Consider the following 22,838-nt stretch of genomic DNA (forward strand, 5'->3'; position numbering starts at 1 on the left):
GGAATAGTTCATTAGACAGCAGAATTCTCTCTCTTTCGCTCTTCAATAAAAATTTAAAATAACGGTGCTAGTACCTGTCAACTTTGACAGGTACTGGCACCGTTGTTTTCAGGTTACCCAAAGAGAGAAAGTGAGCGGCATTATGCTCGTCACCATGAAATGAGCAGTACACCATTAATGTACAATGTATTGAACAGACACAATCAGACATAATATTCGGTTTTATTTCATCGTACAGCTAAATAGCGCTCAATTCTAATACTTGGTAGTGTACTCACTGCTCACTTAGGCGCTCTAAGTAACACCACAAATATCTAATATCATTGTTCCCAAGAAAATGTAATTCCAAGACCAGGGCAATTCAAAATGGGACACACAATTTGTTTGAAAATTGCATGCAACATTTTGCATAGTCTGTTCTCTCCAAAATTGAACAGTCTGGTATCGATGTAAACATGTGAGCACTAGTGTGGGACAAAATTTAGATTCTCGCTCCAGTCCTCTTTTTGGATTGCATTTAGGTCCCATAGCAACTGTGCAAAATTTCAGCTCAATCGGAGAAACTATATTTTAGCGCAAGCCGTTCAAAGTTTGTATGGGATTTACTATGGGAAAACTTACTTTTGCAAAGAAAAATCGCCAGAGGTCGCCAATTGATCTCTATAAAAATTCTGAACACAGACCTCGATAGGTATTTTTACCAGAGGCGTCGCGTCCACATGTGCAACATGTGCACTGCACAGGTAGCAACTCGTTCATCCTAACCACCTACAATATGTACTATTTTTGAAGTACGATTCCATAATTCTCTCAATAAAATTATATCTATTACTGACACCTTGCAACGCAATTTTCACCTATCAAAATATTATTTGTTATTATTGCTATGCAAATTAAATGAAAAACATGTTTAATGCGGCGCGAGATCTGTGACCAAATTTTCTCCACGCGCTCAGCGCCACGCATGCTACGCAACACTTTGTCCACGCTACACCTTGCTGCTGTAACGATGGAACCCAATGTGTGCACTCTCATCGGGAAACGCGCTGCCTTGTATTGTACACGCAATTCTGAATATGTGGTAGAATGCTTTTTGAACTCCAGATGCCAGTGTGTAAGTAGCCAAAGCGTCAACTCTGGCCGGTGCACAGTCTTGATACACCATCCATCAGTGCGAGCGTGCGGATAGGGAGACAAGAGAGAAATCAATCCACGAGAGAGATCCATTTTGTTTGCTGCCTTCGCGCTCTCAGCTTGTGGTGTGAACTTCACACTGTGAAGCGATTTTTCAAACGAATGACGATAAGAAGCTTCTGTAAGTTTGGAACTCAGTACTCGCGCTGTTTTTTGTATAATACTGGTTAAAAACCTCGCTTTCAACATACAGTATTAGCGCGGTGGTACATACGATGGTCAATCAGAAAACAACCAGAAAATTTATTCAAAAGCGGTGGTGCCCTGCGTCCCGTCATCGCCAGCATTTTCACGCTTGTGGTGTGGTTTCAAAGCGAGCATTTTGCATGATACGTGCACTAAGTACACGATGCGACCGATCTTGTATTAATTCTATGAAAGGATATGTGGGCTATGATCCCAACAGTGATTCATAAATCGAAACTGATTACTCGCAAAATTCGAATAATTTTCCTATTACAATTTGATAATAATAATGACTAATCGTTAAAATTGAAGAAGTGTTGGTTTAATTGATAAATCAAGCCGATAAACAACCCGATTAGCATCTTTAATGTTTTGACTCAACTGATGGGCTAGATAAAAATTCTATTTGAAAACGAAGGTTAGTGAAAACTGATTATTACCTTACAAAAAAAGGTTTGAATCCAAGGTATACCTTATGATGAAAAAATAAATAACACTAAATTAGAAGTGCACAGGTTGATAATTGGGCCACGCGACGCCTCTGATGAAAACGGTCGCTGGAAGGCTGCCAGGCGAGCGGGCGGAAGGTTCCCCATTTCTGGAGGTTGCGGACGTGCTTGTCGGATTTTACAGCGCTGACAGCTTTTGCGAACGCGGTCAAATTCCGAACGAAGACGGGGAATGTTGTATTTTAAACGAATCTGATTAATTGCCGTCTGGTGGTTCTGATGACGGCACGCTGCGTGGTAATCTGCCATCACGAGGTTGGTTACGTGAATATTTCTCGGCAATAAGATTGGATTCTTCGCAGCCTTGTCTGCCCACTCGCAGGCGTCAATACGTCCACGCATTCGCAATACACCGTGCTCGTCGATGAACGGACTCAGCTTGTGCAACGGACTCGTTTTCGGTAGGACGCGCTCCCACGGATAAGCTCCTGGATCTTTGTCACGGATCAGTTGAATTTCATCTGGGTAGGCTAGTTGCTGAACCAACCGATAGATGCTATTTTCGGCCAGTTTCAGCTCATCCTGCGTTAGAGGGCCGACGAGCCTCTTAGTGCCTGTGCGAAGCGTAGCGATAAATCGGTGAACGTATCCCATCGATCTTAACAGTCGTTTCCATTTTGAGAATCGCTCGAAGTTCACCACTGTTGACGGAGAAACGGATGTGTGATGCAGGATACTGGGTCTGATCTCCTCTATGGTCGCACCTTGATCTCCGCTATATCCAGGCCATTCCTTCTTGGGATCCCACAGAAAATCAGGCCCACGGAACCAGCGACTACTCGGTTGGAAATCTGGAGGCCTTTGCCACTTCGTGCCTTCGTCTGCTACATTCTGTTTGGTCGGCAGCCATCTCCACTTGCTCACTTGGGTGGTGTCGAGTAGCTCGCTCACCCTGAACGCAACGAACTGGCTGTATCGTCGATGGTCCGATCGCAGCCAGCACACTACGTCACGTGAATCTGTCCAGAATACACGTTGCGTGATCTTCAAACGATGCGATTTTACGATACAATCGGCGAGACGAGCTCCGATGGCAGCAGCCTGAAGCTCGAGGCGGGGGATGGATAGAAACTTTAGGGGTGCCACACGAGTTTTCGACCCGACCAGCGCGCACTCCACTATTTGTTTTTCTTCGAATCTAAAATAGGCTACAGCAGCTATTCCGTTCTCGCTAGCATCGCAGAAGATATGCAACTCCACGTTGTTCGTCGGTTTAGCGGACGTTTCGTATCTATAGCAGCGTGGAATCCTGACTTGGCGAACGTTCGGTAGCGCTTCAATCCATGTCGACCATCTATCAGCTATCTTTCCACTAATCTCGTCGTCCCAACCGCATCCAGAGCGCCAGATTTCTAGCAACAGAATTTTGAGGTAGATCAGGAAATTGGCAATAAGTCCGAATGGATCGTATATTGCCATCAACGTCCTCAGGACTTCGCGTTTTGTGGGCATCCTAGTACCAGAGAGCAGCTCCTGATCATGCTTCGGCGATTACCTGAAGGTGAATGTGTCTGTCGTGGTATCCCACCACATTCCAAGCACCTTTTCCGTCGACATCTCCGTATTGAAACTCATATTCTTTTCTGTGGTGCTGTTCTCATGCAGACTCGTGACAACTTTGCTCGAGTTCGATAATCAATTTCGTATCTCGAAGACTCCTTCAGAATGGATGGTTCGCACTTCAGTGGCTAGCTTCACCGCTTCTTCCTCGGTTTCGACACTCACCAACATGTCGTCAACGTAGTGGTCGTACTTGATACACTCGACCGCTCTCGGATACTCTTTTTCAAACCTGTCAGCATTCCGGTTTTTCACGTAGTGTGCACTGCTCGGAGAACACGCCGCACCAAAGGTCATGACTGCCACCACGTAGGCATCCGGCTCATCTTCAGTCATTCCATTGTTCCACAGAATCATCTGGCTTCGTTGATCTTGTTTCTTCATCCGAACCTGAAAGAACATTTCTCTGATGTCTCATACGACGGCAACTCGAAACTCGCGGAACTTGTAGAGCACGGCAAGTAGCGATACTAATTGATCAGGCCCCGTCAGAAGGAATGAATTTAGTGAAACGCAGTTAACTTTCGCCGCCGCATCGAAGACTATTCGTAGCTTCCCAGGTTTGTTCGGGTTTGTAACAGGGAAAATCGGCAGATACCAGTCATTGGAGTGCTTCTCTGCCTTCTCCCTTGTCGAAAGCCGCCGGATGTAACCCTTCTCCTCGTATTCGGCCGTTTTCACATGCATCGCATCGGCCGTCTCAGTCGCTTTTGCAAACAGCCCAGACGTTTCAGAGCCATTCCCTTGCTGTCTGGCAACTGGATTTGATCATAGCGCCACAGTAGGCCAGTCTCATAACGGTTTCCAACCAATCGCGTTTCGGTAAACAGGATCTTCAACGCTCGTTCTTCATCTTTCGACGGAAGTGATGTGGGCGACCCGAAGATCCCCAGAGACTCGATGGAAAAGTATTCCTTCAGAGCCGTATTCAGATCCTTTTCGTCTTCCTTTACGCACGGGCATATATGGAAACTATGATGGCTGCTATGATTAGAATTGATCGAACCGGATTCGATCGCACAGGGGCCGTAGATCATCGATCCAAGGCGTGTTTTGGACACCACTGGTTCATTCTCACCACCCTTTATGCTTCTAAGAGCATGGCCCAGCCGACAGTTGTCCATTCCAATAAGGTTTCGCGGAGAGTACGATTCTAATGGCAATCCTTCGATGTAACAATATTTTGTTTCTAACTGCGGTATTAACACCGATTGCTTCGGCAGAGAAAGGTCTCGGACTGTGTGGACCTCTGGAAGCTCGAATACTTCGCTGGCATCATTAGCACCGGAAATCTTCAGGACCAGCATGACCGACTCGTTTTCCTCTCGCTGGTGTCCACCGGTCCAGTCCAGGCAGAATGGATGGGACCTTCCTTTAAGCCCAAGCTCTTTCAACACACTGTGGTCCATCAGAGTTGCTGACGATCCATCATCGAGAAAGGCATAGGAAGTTACTTGTATCCCTTTACCGTAGATCGTAACTGGCACGTACCGAAAGAGTATTTTCCTCGCCGTTTTCGAATGCGTGTTGCAGCTTTCCGATGAGTTTTCTGCAGGCGTTTTCGCTACTTCCGTGGTAGCAGGTTTGCTGTATCGCTTGTCATCGTGCAGCAGACTTTATGAATGAACGTACATCCAAGCATTCCGCATGACGCTTTGATGTGACAGGATCCGAAGTGCTTCCGCAGACACTTTCTGCACAGTTTTTGCTCCTTCACAATCGTCCAGCGGGTCCCGACGTCCATGTTGAGGAATTTCGGACACTTTTCTAAACCACTGCATTCGTTCTGACATACGAGACAACCTTTCGGCGTAGAAAGACGCTCCTTCGCAGCAGCATCGACAATTGAACTGCTTTCCGAATGAACGTTGATGTAATTCTCCCCTTTCTGTCCGCGTCGCTCTGTTTTCGGAGCACTGATGGAGGGTATCGTAACAATGCTGGCCGCTTCGACTAGCTTACCCAACCAATCTCCAAATTCCGAAAGTGTCACTCTATTCAGATCCTGTCGATGATACGCCCAGTTCAACCTGATCACCGGCGGCAATCTTTCCGTCAACTCTTGAAGGAGAGCCACATTACACATGTATTCGTCCAGGCCTGATGCAGCAATAGTGGCACAAACGTTTTGAACCGCTACTCCGAAGTCAATCAGCGATTGCAGTTTCTCCGCTTTCGGTGGTGGCATTTCACGAATTTTGTTCACCAGCGAATGAACGATTATTTCCGGTCTTAAAAAAAGGGACTTCAGCGTCGCTAGCACTCCGGGAAGATTCGCAGGCAGCAATAGTCGGCAACGTACCGCTTCCAGAGCCTTTCCTCTCAGGCTTCGTTGAAGACGCAGCATGTTTTCTTCTTCGCTGTATCCGCAGATTCTAGTAGAGTGCTCATAACTTGCTATGAAGAGCGGCCATTCTTCGGGGTCTCCGGAGAATGGCGGGAGTTCTTTGTTGACCGCTTGCCGCGCAGAAACTTGACTTTGGCTAAGCAGGGGAACACCGAAAGCACTGCTTACGTTCGGCTGGAATACTGTCGCTTGAGGGTTTAGTCCGGTAGTAGCACTTCCACCGATCGCGTATCGTTGCTGTAGAAGTCGACTTCTTTCCTCTAAATGCTTCCTCTCTAACGCTTGCTTCTCCTCCAGTAACAGCAGCTCCTGCGCTAGAACGTCATCGCCTTGGCTAACGTCCTGAACATGTATTTGCGGTAATGGATTGCTGGTCGAACTAGCTGTCGGCCTTGTTCCAAGAGTCCATTGCAGCGGATTATTTACACCACTAGCCACATCCGGATGCTGGTAACAACCGAAACTCTCAGGTAATCCACCACCGAGCATCATTCGCAGATCATTCGAATTTGTCGTCGATCCGCCTCTAGGCAAAGTCTGCTTGGGCTGCTTATCAGTCAAACTCCCTGCTATCCCGCTTTCACTCGATGTGATTCCCCGATGTTGCTGTTCCAGTTGCTGCACACGTTGCTCCGTGGCTTTCAGTAGCTGTTCGTACTGCTTCCGTTGATCTCTGAGCTCTTTCAGCCGCTGGTCATCCTTCTCTTTCATCATCTTCTCGAACTTCTTCTGCATCGCCATTATCTGCTTCTGAACATAGTCCTCCACGTACAGATCCGCTGGTTTGCTTGTTCCAGACTTCGGTATTGTTCCGGCGTTGTTCGGTGTAGATGTGTGGGCCAGTGTTGCAATGGATCTTCTTCGTGAACAATGATCGACGCATCTTCGCGATCCACCATTCGCCAACATTCATTTTTCATTTTTGCGTCACGAAGAGCATCGCAAAAAGCGAACGGATGCAACGTCGAAGAAGCAAAATGAACACACTGATAAGTGGTTCGCGAAGCCTTTCCATTCGTGGGATTCATTTATCCACGCGCTGTTCATTCTCGTGATTCATTGCAAGGTTGCTTCTTCTCGTAAAGTCAAGCAAACAATCCACACTAAGCCAGCTCCACGCAGCGCATGTGTTAAAACTACACAGAATGAGGCAACAAATGCAGAACTGGCTGACTGAGTGAAAATTCTGTGTAGGTTGCACTCATTCTGTGAGTTGCCGACGTGTTGGCCTTCGGCTGTGCGGGGATCGATGGAAACGGAACTGTCAATGATCTCCCGTGCGGCAGCAAACAGTTCGTCGTTGGTAAGATGGGACGTTTTCTGGGATTTTTTCCAGCGAAAAGCCGTAAGATGGTCGCAAATGCGAAATTTTTTCCCCATTTGCTTCCGCCTCGGCTATTCAAATGAAAAAATCTCTGAAAAACTTTAAAATTGGAATATTTTTTTTATGTTTTCAGAAGCAATACAAAAATATAAGCGAATTCCGCATTCGAAGCGTTCCTCCTCTGTGCGCATTTTGTTCATTCAGTTTTGTTTACCACCGTTTGCACAAAACTGTGTACAGCCTTTTTGCACAGAATATGTGCTGCACGAAAAAAGGCCAATTTTGTGCGCTCGGCACTCATTTTTTAGCGGAGCAAGTTTAGCGTGATTGTTGCGAGCCCGCATGAAGATGATCGAAGTGAATATTTTCCTGTTCTTCGCGAACATCAGGCAGCGTGGATCGTACCGTTCACATTACCGAGCGATGGAAAATCATTCGATGATAGCGTCGGGAGAAACAGCGATCCGAAAATGAAACACGAACGAATGAAGCGCCCGAACGGTTGTTTGTGTTTATTCGTAGATTCTGTTTTGATGCCTACGAAAATTCATCGTGCCTCGCGTTTCCGATCGTTGTTCAGCAACATTGGTGTGGGCTAGAAGTTGTTTTCCTGCTTCAGAACATTTCTTGCAGCTCCAATCTTTGTCATGTACACTCGAGTCCACACTAACGCACATGAAATGATACCACTGCCCACACGAATCACACGCTACCATACGGCTATCATCCGGCTTCCGACATATATCGCAGCTCACTACCGGCAAAGGATCTTTGTTCGATGGAGAAGTTCCCCGCTTGCTTTGACGGTCACCTTTCTTTGACATACCGAGACCCCGATCGTAAACGGATTTTATAATTATGTTGCGCAAGCAGACGGACGGATTAACAGACAGAACGGTTTCCAATTTCGTAACAATTTATTCACGAAGCGTTATAAAATCCCTTTGCGGAATAGAGACAACCAAAATATATTTCACAATTAATTTCAAATTTTGGCATTAATTACGCTAATTCAGCCCACTGTGGGTTCAGTACTTAATAGCCAATATGTTGTGTTTGGGATACATAGGAATTCGTTTTTGTGTCGTTGCATGCATAATCCGTATAATAATTAGTTACTCACGTTTAGTGTTCTTCTGTTGGTACTTTCGTCCGTACTAGCTACAACATCCGTACTATGGACCGATGCACGAGTTCACTAATTTGACGTTTGAGCGGTGCCGAATTCACTGGTTTCCATGGTCACTTAAATAACACGGCACCGCTAAAACGTCAAATCTCGATTACTTTTTCAAATCGACGTAAGTAACTTTCATATGGTTTTGAGAAAATTAATTCAGAAGAATCACAACCTGTCTTTTAAAACTGTTTTAAAATTGATCAACTTTTTAATTTTTTTTCGCCGTGTACATCGCTTAAATTTTGCATACATTAAGCTCGCGTTCAAAAACTAGGGAGTTCCTGTTATTTCCCACAAAAAAAATATTACAAAATGATAAGCCGATTTATTCAGTTACTTTCGACGTTTTTCTACCAGTGTAAAATCGGCTCAAGTAGTGTTTTGTTTTGATTCGTGGTTAAGTCACTTTGTCTGTCCATGCAGCGGGGCGGCGAAAGTAGTGGTTAGGTTGCGAAAGTTGAGAATCTTACTTTCGTCGTTTTGTAAATCCGGAAATTAAACGTTTTAAAAGTGAAAAATCGAGTTGGTTCAGAGCGCAACGTGTAGAATTTCGTCTGCGAAACACGTAGAATCGATAAAGTAAGTTTGTATACTTTTTTGACTTGAGTCTGTTAGAATAAGTTTTCGAGAAATAGTGAACCCGTGCATAGGTCCATTAGTTTAATGATTTATGTCGCAATTGCTGTGGATATGTGGATTATGGTTCCCGTTTTCCAACAGATTCCGAGAAGTAACATGACTGCATCGGATTAAACTCTACGATGGTGAATGCCATGAACTGCCATGGAATCAGTGCCACGTTCCTAAGAATTAACAGGATTCTCCAACTCTGAACGAATTCTAGCGCAAACACCCACCTACAGCATACAGTTCACTCACTTCATCACTTTGAAGCCACAAAAATGCAACAGAGAGTTCAATAAACGCAAATAAGCCTTCATTCAATTAGCTTTTGATTTAGTTTTTTTATTTAAAGAAATGGGGAAAAATAAACATTTTGATCACAAATTATTTATATTGGCGTGATTACTTGAAATTATGTGCAATCGCATTTATTTTATAAAGGCACTGCATTTAAAAGCTAAGTGTTACCGAGTCGTAACTTTTATGTGCAGAATTAATAAAGTGCAAATGCGAAGCTTGATTGCAAAAATATATTTGCGCTGCACGTACAATCTAGATGCAGTTTCAGCTCAGTGAGCGCTAAATTTGCTAATAATTAAAATATTATTTTAGACCTCCCCACATAACAGTATGGAAAATTTGAAACTGTACTGTAACAGAATGAAGACCCCGTCCTTACCCTATTTTACGTAATATTTGAACAACCCCTGAACTGGGAGATGGATTTTAAAGATACAGGTATGTTCCGTTTTTATCACGTTCCGTTTTTGTCACGCTCCGATTTTGTCACGTTCCGATTTCGTCAACAAATTATTCCGTTTTTATCAACACAAAATTGTTTTTCTTTTTTATTTCCATAATGAATAAAACATAAGTTAAGTAACTTATTTTGAAGCAATTTAAACGCTTTTCAAGAGCCTCAGAGTTGAATTTTCGACATTATATTAATGTTGAGCATCTACGATACATGGTAGGTGTCAAATCATATACGATTCAATAAGGTTTGACTCCTTCTTACCCGCTAATCAATTGGAGTTTTCGACTTAGCATGCTCTGTTGGACAAGATTGACCCATCCTTTAACAATTGAGAATTGCTTAGGCCACGTCCTAGCAACAACTGGAATGTATGATTAGTTAAATACGTGAGAGTTGCAGAGATCTCGCTTTTTCTTATACAACATGACATCAACGAATTTTCTATTTAAATTTGATTGGTATAGGGACTATCCATTAATTACGTAAGACAATTTTGGTGGTTTTTGTATTAAAATAAAACATAATTTCTATGGCACGTAAGATATCTCAAACACAGAACCCCTAACGTGATTAATGGACGATTCCATATATGTTCAGATCTTTTTTATAAGGGTTGCACTTGGGATTGAACTCAAGAATGTTTGGACAACGGCAAGAAACATGATCGAGTTTCTTTCATTTTTTGATAAGGCTGTCGACCCCGTCATATTTTGGACAATATCTTCTATCTTTCAAACTCGATAGTATTGTACCAATTATTGCAAACAGTCATTGCACAATGGTCGGAAAACAGTGAAGTTTGGCCAAAACTATTTTTATCGCCCTAATCGATGAAATATGTAATCTGAATATGTTATTTGACGTTTTTGTTGTTTCTTCTTCTTCTTCTTGGCATTTACGTCCTCATTGGGACAGAGCCTGCTTCTCAGCGTAGTGTTCTTATGAGCACTTCCACAGTTATTAACTGAGAGCTTTCTTTGCCAAAGTTGCCATTTTTGCATTTGTATATCGTGTGGCAGGTACGATGATACTCTATGCCCTGGGAAGTCAAGGAAATTTCCTTTACGAAAAGATCCTGGACCGACCGGGATTCGAACCCAGACACCTTCAGCATGGCTTTGCTTTGTAGCCGCGGACTCTAACCACTCGGCTAAGGAAGGCCCCAGAAGGGGTTATTCACAAAATACGTAACTTAAAAAAAAGATTTAAAAAAATATAATTGTTATAAACTGGGCTGAAAGCACAAATTTTGTTTATATTTAATCGAGTTCGATCAAAATGTGTATAGTGGTTAAATATATTTTAAATAAACTTTGTATGAAAAATATCGTCAAAATATATGTAAAATATTAACTTGCAAATCAGCAAATTTCTGCAAAAATTTTAAAGGTTTTTTGTAAGATCTAAGAATGCTTTTTGATGTGCAATATTCGAAATGGCGGCGAAATGACGCGACAAGAATTTTTTTTCATGTTCAAAATCATCAAAATTACTTAAGTGTAATATTGAATAGTATTAAAACTTCAACCAAATATTTTTTCCATCCTCATACTTGATAAAAGTGTTGAACCATAAGCTTTCAGATAGTGGGTAACTTTAGAGAAATATTGCATTCCTAAATTATAAATTTTGTGCTTTATTTTATTGTTACATTTTTCAATTTTTTTACTTCAGCCGGTTTGCCGTCATAAAAGTCATAGAAAATTAAATTTTAGTTCAATTACAATTGAGGATCATAATAATATAACACATGAGGTATATTGAAAAATAAAAACAATCATAAAAATCTCAAAAAAGTTTTGGCCGCCCCTTTATATGCAGCCCGACCATTGTGCATTATCATAATAAACGCACGTTGCCATCCCAAATTTGCTGGTATGTCACATAATGACTGAAGAACGGGCTAATAGACTTGCATGATTATTTTACTGTTGCATTGGTCAAGTGTTCCGACGTGTTTCAGTGAAGGAAACGATTTGGAAAACTCTCTGGAATAACTGGAAAAATAATTGAAAACTAAACTGTCGTTTTGTATAGGAGTTGGCATACCATTTTCAGCTGCCTATTTGATGGCAAAACCGAAGTTTGACAGGCCACTAGTATTTAATAAATTGTTTTTCTAACAAAAAAAACTAGAACTTTAGATTAGTTTATTGCCAGTCTATTTGTGATCTAACGTAAAGCTAAAAGGCGATGGTAGCGCTGTTCTAGATTGGCGATTAGTGCATCCCTGTCAAAGTTGGTAGTAACAACTTAAAAAGAAAGATCACTGAGGAGATAAGTAAATATTCATTTCAGGTTGCAAAAAAATCGCAACATAACTTCACATTAAATCGCCAATCGGGTGTGGCCAAAAATGCAAAACATGTACCTTGGCAGAAAATCTCCCAGTCGATAACTGCAGAAGTGTTTATAAGAATACTAAGCTGAGAAGAAGGCCCTTTCTCAGTTGGGATGTAATGTCATAAAGAAGAAGAAAAAGGAGAAGAATGAGGATGAACAGTAGAAAAAAAATGTTTCTTGTTTAGTCTTTCTTGCAAAAAATATCAATTTTTATAATATGACGCACCTTATGATACAAAGGACATTTATACGATTATCGTTTTAATATTCTATATTACATTTATTGAAATTCTTACCAAGAAAACTGAAATTATTAATGATTTATGGCAAAATCATATTGATTGATAGGAGTCTGCAATAAACTTTCATTACGAACCTATAAGAAGGACCATTCTAAATACTCCTCACAGCTCCTAAACATCAATACTATGCATTTATAGAATGAAAATGTGTATTTTTCTGACAAAACTGCAATTTTCTTTTCAAAGTTGTAAAATTTTTTGTCTAAGAAAATTATTCCGTTTTTGTCAACTGAAAATTGCCGATCGTGTTGATAAAAACGGAACATACCTGTATTAAATTTCTTTTTTTTTTTTTTTTTTTTTTTTTTTTTTGTCGGTAGCGATAGGGGTAGTACTGGCACTCTTAATCTGCCCTAAGCTCCTTCCCAGCATTTGCTTTTATAAGCCTCTATTGCGTTCATCACACAGACGTTCCTAAGCAATGTTGCTCAAATGGTCACTGTGTACGCTAGCAGCAATCAGCCCTTGCCGTAGTTTTGCAGTCTACTAGTTCAGACTACTATCAAACTATGATAAGGCCTGAAATGCTACTAGAGTGGTTAAAGTGAAGAACGAAATAGTTTTATTAAAAGGTCCTCATTCCCCATTTCATTTCATCACTCACTATCGTCACTTTTATTTTCGACACTATCACATATATCACCGATTATCACTCATCAACTTTCGTAATACACTTCTGATATACTTTCCATTATATCACTTTTCACATCACACCATTTTCATATAAATTCATTGTTATTACCATTTACCATCTGTTACCATTACTAAGTAATTAAAAGATATTCAATTTAAATGTATCATTATATTGTTGCTGTAGAGTCATTACTATTCAAACTACGATTTAGCACTATGATCAAGAAATTTACCGTAAAAAAATCACTTCGATCCATTCTTCTGCACTCGCTGTCATTATTAACACTTTTATAGGCAATACAGTTTATATTCAGAGAAATGATTGCACAAATGCACAATGTATTATGGCCATTGTTAAATTAGTAGAGTTCACATCATTATTATTATATTTTTAACAAAACTATCAGAATCACTTCCACTTTCATTTTCAAATTTTCATCACCATAGATTTTATTATAAAATCACTATTAGCACCTTCACAATCACTAAAATTTAATAACGACGAGTGTAACGCACAGTTCCACCAAACACCCATTCTTGTGTTGCATTATAAAACGATTGATCACACGTTGGCTTCGAAACTTAACCACCATTGCTGATAAGTACAAAGGATGCTACAGCTCGTGTAAACGAACTGAAACATCAACAACCAGCACTGGTTTATAAGTAACTAATGAGCCCTGGCGGTCCCTCGGTTCGAAGAGGACCTGATAATATGTCGAAACATATTAACAGATCCTCCGCCTGAATGCAGCCGTTTCATGATAAATCATGAACCGTTGGAGGTGTGCCAAAGTATTGGGAAGGTGATATGTTTCACAGACGGGTATTATTATGGTGCACCTTCTACTTTGGCACCGTCAAACCCTGTGATCGTGGCCAGGGAAAAAAAAAAAAAAAAAAAAAAAAAAAAAAAAAAAAAAAAAAAAAAAAAAAAAAAAAAAAAAAAAAAAACGGAACATACCTGTATTAAATTTCTTAAAACAAAACAAATTTTGGTGTCTCAGGTTATATGTATAAATGGGATGTCTGTGTATCTGTGTTATGAAAAGCGATCAAAGGAACAAATGCGTGCTTTTCGCCGTATTCCGCCATGGAAAATTTAATCTTTTCAAAGCATGAACGAATAAAAAGCAACAATTCAAGCTGATATTTACCTAAATCCATAATTAAACTCAATACGGTACTTACCCAACCAGTTCTCCAACAATTAATTGCACTATTTTAAAACCGTTCACTTATTTTCTTTGCTCAAAACACGAATCATCGGCAACTTTAATTTCACAAACCGTTGCTCTGTTGACAACCACACTTTACGTTTTCGTTTTATTTTTGTTCAAGTTTTGCGAGAAATCTTTTGCTCTCTCGGATCTCTCCGGCGAAAAAGCGAAAAAGCTTGAACCGGTGCACAGTGAGAAAATCGGGCTCCAAAACGCGACTAAATGCAATATCTCAGCTGGGTAATGGTTTCAGGAAATGATTTTGACCATTCTAGATCGGAAAAAAGCTGCTGAATCGATTGGTGGCGGTCCCATTGACCGGAGACTTTGCCCTGGCCACCTAGAGCCCTGGAACCATCCTGAGTTCCTTACGGCAAGTAGAATTATTGGAACTGATGTAAACTGTCATGATTTCGTTTTGCTGCGGAACAGCACACGACAATATTCCTGCATGGCGGATTTAGTGATATGAATTATTGACCATTATGGCCATTTCATGGTTCCGGAACTAACCCGGAACATCCGTAAAATTGGAAATATTGAAAAAAAAATGTTCTGAAGGTTCCTTTGTTTCTTGTTGATTAGAAAGAAGTACTCTTACAATTCGTATTTAGTAATCTGAATGTTTGACCATTACGGCCATTTTATGGTTCCGGAACTAACCCGGAATCCGTAAAATTGGAAATATTGAAAAGAAAACAAATGTTCTGATAGTTCCTTTATGTCTTGTTGCTTAGAGAGAAGTATTCTTACAAATCGGATTTAGTAGTCTGAATGTTTGACCATTATGGCCATTTTACGGTTCCGAAACAAACCCGGAACATCCGTAAAATTGTATTAAAAAATTTGTTCTGATAGTTCCTTTGTCTCTTGTTTGATAGAAAGAAGTATTCTTAAAATTCGTATTTAGTAATCTGAATGTTTGACCATTATGACCATTTTATGGTTCCGGAACAAATCCGTAACATCCGTAAAATTGTAAAAATTTAAAATATATGTTCTGATAGTTCCTTTGTCTCTTGTTGATTAGAGAGAATTATTCTTGAAGTCGGATTTAGTAATCTGAATGTTTCACCATTATGACCATTTTACGGTTCCTGAACTAACCCGGAACATCCGTAAAATTGGTAATATTGAAAAAAAAAATGTTTTGATAGTTCCTTTGTCTCTTGTTTGTTTGAAAGAAGTATTCTTACATTTCGTATTTAGTAATCTGAGTGTTTGACCATTATGGTCATTTTATGGTTTCGGAACTGACCTGGAACATCTGTAAAATTTTCCATATTGAAAAAAAAAACCCGATAATTCATATGTTCTTTGTTTAAAATTAAGTATTGTTACAAATTGGAACCTGGAACATCTGTAAAATTATCCATATTGAAAAAAAAACTGAATGTTTGATCACTTTGATCATCTTATAATTCCGTAATTAACCCGGAACATCCGTGAAATTAGCAATATTGAAAAAAAAATATCAACTTTGGTAAGCTAGATCTCAGTTATTTATGGACCTTTTTGAACGAAATTTTCACAGAACATCAAACATATCGTTATTCCAACATGCAATTTTGAATAAGTTTTACAATCACGAGTTTGAAAGTAATAGCAATTTTCCGAAAGACGAAAATTCAAAACTGTTACACAATAACTGCATAAATCAAACTTGTCCATCTTGTCAAAATGTTAATTCAAATCGAGCTCATTGTAGTAAAATTATTGATCATTTCTTCCGCAGAAATTTTTACTTTTCTTGAGCGGAACAGCATACCTAGCTTAACATGTGAAAAATTTGTGGTGTGCTTTTACCAGTTTCTTGTATAGGGAAAGTGATCCAGTTATGGCCATAGTGGTTCCCTATTTGGCCATATGCATTATTTCGATAACTTTCACATTTTCAATTTTTTTGAATGTTTTAACATGAAGATATATCCTATATCTTACTGCTAAAACACACAAAACTTTTCAAAATGTGGAGATATTCAAGTTATCACGTATGGCGAAATAGGGAACCACTATGGCCATAACTGGTACACTTACCCTAGTTTTGATCTAAGCAAGCGATTTCCATAGCTTTGCGTGAATACTCGACTGATAATCAGAAGTTCTCGCATATTCAAGAAGTGAACGCATGTCATCATGATCCAGAACGGTGATATTTTCTCCCTCGAATTGTTGAGACCTGCTGTTAAAAATTGGACACGCAGGTTCAAGTACCGTAAAACGGGGTAACTTTGATAATGCGGGTAACTTTGATAATGCGAGACCTACAACATATTAAACGAAATAACGAAGTTTCCGTTAATCAGTTAAGCAAAACGAATGCAAAAGTAAAGAGTATTAGTATGACACTTCATGTCACAGCTATTTTCGTAGGAATCAAGTGTATTTGAGGATTTATATACAAATATTGAAAAATCATAAGATTTTAGCATTTTTGCAACGCTTACAAACAATCTGTTCTACGATCACTATTTGATGAAGTCATAATGAGTTCGTCATTTATCCTTGACAGCCTAGTTATAGTAGAACATGAATTCGGTCTCAAATCACTAAGCGAAAACCATTTTTACAAACTGGGACCGTTTTTGTAATCTAAGTCAGAAACTTCCATATAGCGTTAAACGCCTAGAGTTATGCAAACCCCTATAAATGTTCCTTAATTGATTCAATTTTGTTCGATTTATACTCCATTATCAAAGTTACCCCAAAACAAAAAACCGACTTTCGACTATATGGAAAATTATATATCCATTCAGAATAAATATTTTGGCAATCTATCAAGTGCAATCGATAGCTGGAATGTCAGTACTTGTTTTAAAAATATAAATTGTGATACTTTGAAACAGAATGCATAAATATTGAAGTTTCCTTCGAAAAAACTATCAAAGTTACCCCCGTTTTACGGTATCATTTTTCGAAGCATGGATGCTCGGAGCGGTTTTTCAGAAAGGAAACTAAATGGCTTGAAACACCATTCTCGGTATGATATAATTCTTCAAATTATAGAAACATTTACCAACTTCTTTATCTAAAGAATGTAGCATTAAAGAACTTTTTTTCTTTGAAGTTGAGTAATGCAGGATAAGACTGGCCCAGCTCAGTATGGGAGAAAAATAAAGTTGTATGATTCCACGGGGCACCCCCCAGGATTATTTCTTGGGGTTAGAGGAAGCCTTTCAGAAAAATTCAGCTCATTTGGTGGCTCCATGAGCTGGCGCATTTGAATAGAAGTTAATATGGGATTTTCAGCTCAAACATATGAGCAACAGCACATCATCTACTGTTTGGTTCAGGAAAATTGATAATCGCTTTCAATTGGACCCAGAATTTCAAAAACACTACTTGATGTAATAGCGAAGAATATTGTAGAAGATTGTACCATGATCAAAATTAATAAAGTTGGTGTTTTAACCATCTGAAGTATAGCATGCAATACTGCTTGTATTTCTTCAACATAGCTTGAAGGTAGCCACTAAGCGCATCATAGCCACCTATGACGCTGGGCGAGCTGAGGCACATGTCGCATGCATATAAGTGACTGTACGGGGGTGATGATCTAAGTCTAACTTTCAACAACTGAAAGAGTAATGAAAATGAGATTAAATTCAGATACAACCTTCTGCAATTATGTTCATTAGGGTATCAACTAGTGTATTTGTCATTCTGGGCTTACTTGAATGCGAACAATTAGTATACGGTATGAAACATTGACATAGGAACAATTTTCAATATATTTGAGACGAATATCCCATACAAACTTTAAATCGAATGCGCCAGCTGGTAGAGCAACCAATTGAGTTGAAATTTTGAGAGAGTGTTTTTCTTACCCTAAGGCTCATATCTAGGGGGTGCCCCGTTGAGTTTTACAACTTTTTTGTTTAAGGGCCAGTCTAATGCAGGATTTCAGGCATTCCACAACGCTCATCACGAATCCAACCCTACTATGCACAACGATGATATTAGAATGAACAGCTCTCCTTTGACGCCTCTAAGCAACAAAACTACGCCTACGCTCCAAGGACGAAAGCGTCTCATGTTTGAAAGCCTATCCGAATCAACAAAAAACAAGCAGAGCCAAAAGCTTGCACGAGAAACTCCCCTTGAAAAACTTTTGCGGTCGACAGAAAAAGTAGCACGTCGCCTGAAAAAAATCCATGTGTTGCAAAGATGTTGAAGCTGTTAAAATCCGGTGGAGAAGTCTGGGCTAAAAATGCGCTTAGCTCAATAGAACGCGTGAAAAAACTCAAAGAACCATCTGCTGACTCATCCTTGACGCTGAAGACACGGCTTGGGTTGAGCAAGTCGAAATATGAAGGTAAGAACATTCCGCATATAAAAATTAGTGCACAGGAAACTGAAATTGACCAGATCAATATCGAGTGTAGCAGAAACATAGATCAACGAATCTAAGTTGTGAAAAACGAATTTGGTTTGACAGATTTTTGCAAGATACTGAAAATGAACTTTTCATAAATTGAGTTTTAGGGTCTTGAAAATGCAACAAAGCAATTTTTTTTATGCGTTATTTTAGATTTTGGCATAAATATTTTTCTCATAATCACATTTTCCAAGAAAAATTTGGTGTAAATTTCATAAAGTTTTCAAAGATATGTTTCATAAAAAAACTATATCAGTTCGAAAATCATAAATTCTTCCATATTGACATATTGATGTTATTCGTCAATTATGCAATTTTTTTTTTCATGCGAATCGTTCTTATTGATTGACAACGTGTGTTTTTTTTAGAATGACAGATGTGTGTCTATGTATTAATAACTCTTAAACGCATAAGCTTACAGGCATGATCTTTAGTATAGCTATCCTTAAAAAATCACTATCTTTCGATATGGGAAGAATAATACTAGCGTTTTGTTAGGAACCCACTTTTGATGATTTAAAATAATAATTTACTAAAAAATCACCGTATTCAAGTAACAAAAAATTTAGTTTGTTGATTTTTTAGAAAAAAAAAACAAAGTGACTGCATTGTCTCCTTAAATTGGGACTCCGAAAGAACCACAGAAATATAAATAAAATAAATATCAGAAAATTTGCAGCACTACAAATATCTATCACAAAAATCAGACTTTTCTCAAAAATGTCAACGAAGCGATTTTTCAAAATGTCTTTTGTTAAAGTTCCTCCTTTAAAAAAGTTTGTTTGTAACACTTTTTAAATGTTAGTACTCCAGGTTTTAAGACTAAGTTAAATTTTGGGACATTCAAAAAAAAAAAAAAGCTGACAAAATCGGGGGTAGACAAAATCGGGGGTAGACAAAATCGGGGGCTGACAAAATCGGGTCAGTACTGTTAAAGAAAATTTAATATTTCAGCTTCTTGGCGATATATATTTGATCCTTTTTACAAAAATGATTGTTTTAAAATGTGATAATTCATTCTAGTAATAAAAACGGTGGCCACCGTACCAAGGAAGAGCGGGAATAATATGAAAATTTAAAACCACCGCACAGTGAGAAAATCGGGCTCCAAAACGCGACTAAATGCAATATCTCAGCTGGGTAATGGTTTCAGGAAATGATTTTGACCATTCTAGATCGGAAAAAAGCTGCTGAATCGATTGGTGGCGGTCCCATTGACCGGAGACTTCGCCCTGGCCACCTAGAGCCCTGGAACCATCCTGAGTTCCTTACGGCAAGTAGAATTATTGGAACTGATGTAAACTGTCATGATTTCGTTTTGCTGCGGAACAGCACACGACAATATTCCTGCATGGCGGATTTAGTGATATGAATTATTGACCATTATGGCCATTTCATGGTTCCGGAACTAACCCGGAACATCCGTAAAATTGGCAATATTGAAAAAAAAAAAATGTTCTGATGGTTCCTTTGTCTCTTGTTGATTAGAAAGAAGTACTCTTACAATTCGTATTTAGTAATCTGAATGTTTGACCATTACGGCCATTTTATGGTTCCGGAACTAACCCGGAACATCTTTAAAATTGGAAATATTGAAAAGAAAACAAATGTTCTGGTAGTTCCTTTATGTCTTGTTGATAAGAGAGAAGTATTCTTACAAATCGGATTTAGTAGTCTGAATGTTTGACCATTATGGCCATTTTACGGTTCCGGAACAAACCCGGAACATCCGTAAAATTTTAAGTATTAAAAAAATATGTTCTGATAGTTCCTTTGTCTCTTGTTGATTAGAAAGAAGTATTCTTACAATTCGTATATAATAATCTGAATGTTTGATAATTACGGTTATTTTATGGTTCCGGAACTAACCCGGAACATCCGTAAAATTGGAAATACTAAAAAAAAAATGTTTTGATAGTTCCTTTGTCTCTTGTTTGATAGAAAGAAATATTCTCACAATTCGTATTTAGTAATCTGAATGTTTGACCATTATGACCATTTTATGGTTCCGGAACAAACCCGGAACATCCGTAAAATTGTAAAAATAAAAAAAAAATGTTCTGATAGTTCCTTTGTCTCTTTTTTGTTAGCAAGAAGTACTCTTACAATTCGTATTTAGTAATGAAATCGTAAATGGTTTTCTGTACATCGTCCAACTAGTATTCGACGATGTTGTGGATAGTCGAGGTCTTTGGTATTAGATCTAATTAGTTTTCTCTTAAACGTCAAAGTTAAACAAACTTAAAGATTTTATTTCGCAAAACAAGCATCTTCAATTCTATAGTAAATCATATGTTGTTCTTCTTCTCCGTCCTGTAAAAGGTAGCTATTTAAAACTTTCAATGGTATTCCTTCAATCTCTTATATGATGCCCCTCTTGAGACATATTTATGATAAAAAAATCTAAATTACCAATTCATAAACTGGTTGTTCCAAAAATTCCGATTGGTACTCAAAGAATAACATATTATGTATATGCTACATAGCAAAAAATATATGAAATGTGAGAATGGAAACAAAATATTTATCTTTTATCTCTTATTGTTATTTTTAAGAATTCTAGTCACATTTCTTATGCCTATAACATTAATCAAGTATGAACAATTAAACAATAAACGTTAATAAACAAAAATACAAAAAAAAAACTATAAAAATCAAATACTAACGAAGAAAAATCAACAATTTTTAACAAACATTGACAAAAAAAAACAAAAATGACGCTCGTCATTCGTTATCAGACATTGAACTCTCTTCGCCAGACAATTCTTCAGAGCTTTCTATGTCACAGCTTTCTATGTCAGAGCTTTCCTCATCCGTTTGTGCTGATTCCTTGTTTTCGATCTCCATTTGATGACCTTCATAATATTGCGCCAAATCAATATCATGGTCTTCATTAGCGTTGCAATTTCGTCGTTTTTTAAACGTAGTGTACGATATTTTGATGTCAGACCACGCCAAAGCTGCAACCATTATATCGTACATGTTATCTTCCGGAGTTGTTTTTCGGGCTAGGTTAGGCCTCGAAAATTTATGCCATTTGTGCATGCGTTCACCTGCCTGCTCATGAACAAAATTCATAGTGTAAGGCTAGAATACAAAACCAGATAATATTTTATACACTTTAAGCTAACAGTACACTTACCAATTTGGTGTTGTACTCCGATAAGTGTTTGTACTTATGCAAGCAAGGTGGCAACTTTTTTATAAAAGGGAATTCTGTCAGTATGTTTTTTTCTAACTCCTCGCATAATATTTTAACTTTCTCGGGTTCGAGCCTTTGCGATGAGAGTGCCAAACTGCTTATTATTCTTAAATTTTCCACCAATTTTCTATTTATTCCCAAAATATCAGAAAACGCTGTAGGATCGGAGAGTAGAAGGCGAGCAAGATTTCCGTTATTCGAGCTTCCACATCCACCTGGCTTTGGTCGGTTAACATGCGCTTTGAAACGATCTTCAAGTTTGTTTGAAATTCTTCTATGCTCTGACTGCACTTCCGGTTGTTTCAATGCTGGATTATTGGGAATCCTCTTTTTGGCAGCGTTACGAATCAACCATTCCGTGGAGTTCAACCAGGAGTGAAAATATGATGGACCTATAACTCCATCTGGTCCTGAAATACACACTGGGCAGGCGTGGGTATTTTTATTGCCAACGATAGCATTAGCAGCTTTGCCGTCTATCAAAGAATATACCGCTTCTGCAGTTATTTGAAGACGAATATTATCCACAGTGATAATCACGGGGTTAGTTTTTATTCCATTCACCTCTTCATAAAATTTGGTGAACATTTCCAACGTGATCGCATCGGTCTCTTTAGTCCAGCTTAGTGATCTTGGACGGCAGAAGAAATCTGATTGCGGGTTAGGATTATTGTAAATTTCTTCCCCAGAACTAGTTATTAGTTGTAAACACATAAAATTTTCTGATAGGAGGGAATCGTCGCTACCTGGTTGTACTGAGAAAATCCAGTTGCTGAATCCAGACCCCCAGCAATCCTCATTAAGCAGTCAATTACGACTGGGGGTTTTAAGGAATTTGCAATGTTATTTAGCCTTGATCTGATAGTTGGAAGTTCCATTATTCTTCTCGCATCATTTTCAATTAGGTTAAGAATGGGTATACTACACGACAGGTATCCTTTTTCCCAGTGTGGACTTGAAAATGACGGTAGTATTGATTTGCGGTGTTCTATCATTGCATTCCATGGCACGAGGGGCTTCAGACCAAATTCTTGTTTGATGAGTTGCCGAATACCTTTGAAAAAGTTAAAATTATGTGA

At 38.9% G+C, this 22,838-nt stretch overlaps 1 protein-coding gene across 2 annotated transcripts in view; it reads right to left on the minus strand.

The window, feature by feature from the left end:
• The window catches only part of LOC5572162 (G2/mitotic-specific cyclin-B3), a 56,929-nt gene extending 42,632 nt beyond the window's left edge, over window positions 1-14,297 (minus strand). For both annotated transcript variants that reach the window (XM_021845845.1, XM_021845834.1), the window contains exon 1: window positions 14,151-14,297. The gene's annotated coding sequence lies outside the window, so the exon portion shown is untranslated. The remainder of the gene's footprint in view (window positions 1-14,150) is intronic.
• Between the last annotated feature and the right edge of the window lie 8,541 nt (window positions 14,298-22,838).

Source organism: Aedes aegypti, chromosome 1 (assembly GCF_002204515.2).
Source record: "Aedes aegypti strain LVP_AGWG chromosome 1, AaegL5.0 Primary Assembly, whole genome shotgun sequence".
Classification (NCBI taxonomy): domain Eukaryota; kingdom Metazoa; phylum Arthropoda; class Insecta; order Diptera; family Culicidae; genus Aedes; species Aedes aegypti.